Source organism: Gallus gallus, chromosome 2 (genome assembly GCF_016699485.2).
Source record: "Gallus gallus isolate bGalGal1 chromosome 2, bGalGal1.mat.broiler.GRCg7b, whole genome shotgun sequence".
Taxonomy (NCBI): domain Eukaryota; kingdom Metazoa; phylum Chordata; class Aves; order Galliformes; family Phasianidae; genus Gallus; species Gallus gallus.
This window is the reverse complement of record NC_052533.1, coordinates 90,879,987-90,885,201: the sequence shown is the minus strand read 5'-3', so window position 1 is coordinate 90,885,201 and position 5,215 is coordinate 90,879,987. Positions and strand designations below refer to the sequence as shown.

Below are 5,215 nucleotides of genomic sequence, written 5' to 3'. Positions count from 1 at the left end.
TTCATGTGAACCTCACTCTTTTCTTCTTCCTAAGTGGAAATCTGCTTTCTTTTATGCTCTAGTTCCTGGCTTTCTCCTCTTCTTTTATAGTACAAACTTTTCTGCTTTCTTCCTCGGTGCCTCATCTTTTTCTGCCTGTTTGGATCTTGCCTTTTATAAATTATCTCATGCAAAATGTCTTGCTTCCACAGATCCTTGTGGTACACAAGGCTGCTTCTGCACACATCTGTCTTCACTCTCCCCCTGCATTGCTCCGGGCATTGTATGAGTTGAGCTTCACTTTTTAGGGAAGGAACAGATTACCCAACCATCTCCCATGAAAAAAAACCCTTGTTTTTGTGCTCCCTAGCCCCCCAGCTTCCCAAATAAGTATCTGACTGATTTAAATCCTTGTATTTGATTTTTGCCCATATATCATACAGTGAGAAGAGTTTCTTAACAGGCAGACTCCAAAACTGACTGGGTAATGAATGGTTGCAATAGCTGTCCATAGGTACACACACAAGGTGAAATGTCTAGCTCTTGTTAACTAGTCCTATGCCATGAAAAGGAAAGGAAAATGGAAAACAGCAAGGTCATGGAATCATAGAATCCTTAGAGTTCGAAGGGACCTCTGAAGGCCGTCTAGTCCAACTCCCCGGCAATGAACAGGGACATCCACAGCTGGATGAGGTTGCCCAGGGTCTGATCCAGCCTTACCTTGAAAGTCTCCAGGGGCGGGGCATCAATCACATCACTGGGCAACCTGTTACAGTGCCTTACCACTCTCATTGTAGAAGATTTTTTCCTTATATCCAACCTAAATCTACCCTCTTTGAGCTTGAAGCCATTTTCCCTTGTTCTATCACCACAGACCCTGCTAAACAGTCCCCTTCTTTCCTGTAGCTTCCCTTTAGATACTGAAAGGCTGCTCTCAGGTCCCCTCGGAGCCTTCTTTTCTCCGTGCTGAACAGCCCCAGCTCTCTCAGCCTGTACTTATAGGAGAAGTGTTCCATTTCATGGATCATTGTTGTGGCCCTTCTCTGGATGCATTCCAACAGGTCTATGTCTCTCAGTATAGATTAGGATCCCATCTGTACCAACAGCCACCACTGCTCTTTGCAATCCTACTATGACTGAAGATCACAAGACGGGAGGAGACATTCACTGTTTCATACTGAAAGATGGTTTTATCCCTGTCTAGAGGATGGAAAATACATGACAGGTGAGTAAACAAACAGCTGAAGATGAGGAAGAAGATGTCTGGACTTTCATCGGGTGGCAGCCTCTGTGGTATCAGTAGTCATGGGTAGGTGATGTCATATAGCCAAGCCATACAGCTGCTATTTGTAGGTATGGTAAGAAATGGAGGGGGAATGAAAACAAAATGAGCCAACTCCCCAAAATCTCATGAAACAGGCACTTTATCTGCAAAAGACTAAGAAATTAAAAAAAAAAAAGAGAGAGAGAGAGAGAGAGAGAAAAAAATAAATAAGTTATTAGTAAGTAATTGAATAAATAAATAAACATATAAAAACCACCACCACCCATATCAAAAGAAGAAGAAAAACCCAAAATAACATCATGAAGAAGAGAAGCTCTCAAAGGCTTATTAGGGAAACAAGAAGAGGAACTTTTGAAATAAATTCAGAGAAGAAAAAATCATGCAGTAAAGGTAGACATTAATAAATGAGGAGGAAGATTAAATCAATGATGGTTCTAAAATGGCTAAACTACTGAAATGCAATATAAAAATCTGTTAAACAAAAAAAAAATAAGGAGAAATGGATAATTAAGAAGCAATGATGACTTTGTCAAAGCTATTGATGAAAAGCAGGTAAGAGAATACTTAAAGCATCTGAATATATATACAGATCAGCAGGTGTGCATGCATTTCAGAGTGTTAAGGGAATTAGCTAATGAACTTAAAAAACACTGGCAATTATTTACAGAAAGTTACAGAGTCTGATGGGAAAGTAGCAGGGAGCCAGGGAAAAAAAGCAAATGAAACACTGAACTTCTGAAGGTAGGAAGTAAAACTTAAAAAATGCAACAATCCATCCACTATGTGTCCAGTTTCTGTGGTGTGTATGTTAAGAGAGAAACCGAATCAAAAGCATGGAATTATACAGAATAGATCATGCCACACAAACTTTTCAGATCAAGTTATAAGATTGGGCAAAAGTAGCAAAGGAAAGGCAATGTATCTCCTGAAGCGTGTAGTTATGGGGCTGCCTCAAATCTTACTTGAAGTATGAATTAAAATTGATGTGAATGTCAGCTTTGTCACGTAAACTGAGAGTGAACTGAAGGACCATAAAACAAGGAAAATGATAAATTGTGGTGTTGAGCTATTGGGAGCTGCCTGCAGGGGTGCTACACAGGGATATGAGCTAGACATAGCTTTATTTAACATTTTTTACGTTGTGGGAATGGGTGGGGGTGGACAAGGTGGAGAGTAGCAGATTGGGTTTCTATGTGGTCTGCGCTACAGCAAAGTTGATAAGTAAAAAATAAAGCAATAATAAATAATAAAGTAAATAATAGAGTAATGATAAGGCTTGTAAGTGACAGTCTGGTTGGCAGTATGCAGGGGAGTGAAAATACAGCAGTGAATATCTGTGCAGCTGTTCAAATCAGAGGATGCTTCTTTCCAGCCTGGATGCCATACACATGTCCAGAGGATATAAAGTATTATCAAAAAAAAAAAAAAGCAAAACAGGAAGTTATTTCAAAATCAAAAATGAAAATGCTTCATCCTGAAAATGTCAAAGCATTATGCTTTCTTACAGAAAAAAAAAAAAAAAAAGATTTGAAGCCAGTGCTGTTTGGTTTCCTCAAGAGTCCTTCTGACAAGCACCAGTGACAGTTTCCTTGTATGTAGCACGGTTGAGGCTGCATCAAAAATAGTGTATACAGTTTGGTATATGTCAATCTCAAAACGTCATCAAGAAATTGGATAGAGTCCAGCACAGAGTAATCCAAATGATTAAGAGTCTGAGGGGATTCATTTATACAGAAGATTAAGTGAATTATATTTTGATTAGGAGTACAATTTAGTAGTGTATAAGTAACAGACAGACATGAACACCAAGTAGGGAACAGGATAATTTAGGACGGTCCCAGAGTTTTTGATGGGATGATCAAAAGAAAATTTTGACAGGATATCAAGAAGCATTCCTCGGCTGTGATTTTGATTGTATGTTTCCCTCTTTTTGATTTCAGAATGGACTTCAGAAGTAACAGAGGAAGTCCTTGCTTCTAGAGCTGTCACTGAAGGCAGCATATGGCTCTCCTGCAGTCGGGGAAGGATCCCACAGTGTGACCTAGCTAGCCTCCACACCTCTGATTCCTGTTACCCCTGCACAGAGGTTACCACTTTCAGCTAGGAGGCTCTGTGCAGCGCCCATTCCCCGGAGTGCTTATCTGGTAAGTTACCTTAACCCAGGCTAATGAGCAGAGCAGCCAGTAAAAGGAATCCCAGGGGCGGGTGGATGGGTGAGGAGCTGCATTAGCTGATCACTAACGTTGTTTATTTCTGTGTAAAAATAAAAGGCCATGAGCTGTGATTGTGTACATCTGCAGTCAGTCAGTGCTTGGTCTTGAGGATGAAGACAAAATCAAAAGACAGCAAGGTATGAAATGACAAATGCAAGAAGCTGTAGCCATACCTATAAAAAGAACTGCAACAAGATGCCTTTCTCAAACTCATGTCTGAGAAAATGCTTAATCATTTATTTTTTTTTCCCAAGATGTACCAGAAGGCTGAACAGACTTACAGAGTCAGAACTGAAAGTGCATGTGGTCTGAAGAATCTCATTTTTAGGGCAAATATTGGTAGTAATAAAAGCATCGCTATTGACTTGGGGTCAAAACTTCAGTCATTTCTGCCATCACATGTCCTACTGTAACCACTTCTGAGATGCTGGAGAACTGCTGTAATATTCATATTCTAACAACTTAGATAAAAAGACTGATAGCAGTCCTGTTTCCTTAAGCCAGTTACATCCTACCTGCAGCCTGTGAGCTGCACACTGCCTGGCCCAGCGTGCAATTTGGCTACTGTCTGCCTGTGCCATCATGGCGGCCCTGGGCGTGCACCCATTCCTCAGCAACAACCAAACATCAGTGTGCTATTAACGCTGTCTGGGATGAAACCAGGGTACAGGGAGGACAGTGCTGTGCCGTGCTGTGCTGACTCAGGCAATGGCAAATAATTGTATGTATTTTGATACATTGCCTAAGTGCAGTCCTGTGAAAAGTGTGCAGCCCTGTTTTCCATTCTGACAAAGGAAATTTGAGAACAGGCTTCAAGATTTCAAAAAAAATATATTTAGTTCATCAATATATTTGCAACTCCATTTTCATTTGACATAAATACATTTTCAAATGGAATGTATGGAGTTGCAATCAGATATTCAATTCAAAAATCTGATCATGTCCCTTTATCAGACTTTTATAGGAAAGAAATATCCCTCACTTCACAATCATGCCTTATTCATGTCATCACTTTTGGCAGTACGCACATTTGTGAACAAATTTTGCCAAGGATGAAGCACAGAAAGTGTAAAATTTCATCAAAAATCTCTGATGAGTACCTTGAGACCTCAAGAGTTGCCACCACTGCCATCACAGCAGACTGACACATTAGCTTCACAAAAACAAAGCCAAATATCCCACTACTTTTATATTTTTGTTCTCTTCTTTTTTAATTGATCTAATAAAAATATTAAAAAATAAAATAAATGTTGTTCCTTACATACAGTAAGTATATGATCTATTTCACAAGGGCTGCTCCAAAAGTAGTGCCTCCTATTCTATTATTTTGGACCACAACATCAGAGGTGGATGTTGGTCTTATAGCAGTAGAAGTTGAACCTTCCCACTATATCCCATTACATGTTGTTGCTGTGCAACAGATGGCCGCAGAAGGGCAGTCTGACAAAATGATAACTGAAATGGAAGTGCATATGAAGCAAAGATGTGGAACTGAATTTCTCCTGGAATAAAAAATTGCACGCATTGTCATTAATCAATGCTTGCTGAACGTTTATGGAGACCAAACAGTAGATGTAAGTACAGTGAGGAGGTGGTGTGTTTCTGCAGTGGTGACAGCAACAGTGGGTCGCCTCTACTGGTGAAGATTCTTACAAGCATGGAATGTGGGCTCTTGTTCTTTGCTGGTGAAAATGCAGAACTAATGATGGTGATTATCTTGAAAAATAGTGTTTTGGAG

The 5,215-nt window shown here is 39.9% G+C and overlaps 1 long non-coding RNA gene across 1 annotated transcript; it reads left to right on the top strand.

The window, feature by feature from the left end:
• The first annotated feature begins 896 nt into the window (after positions 1–896).
• Positions 897–4,651, top strand: LOC121109752. Its single transcript, XR_005857422.1, has 3 exons — positions 897–1,204; positions 3,205–3,614; positions 3,732–4,651. It is a non-coding gene; the product is annotated as an uncharacterized LOC121109752 (long non-coding RNA).
• Positions 4,652–5,215: the final 564 nt, after the last annotated feature.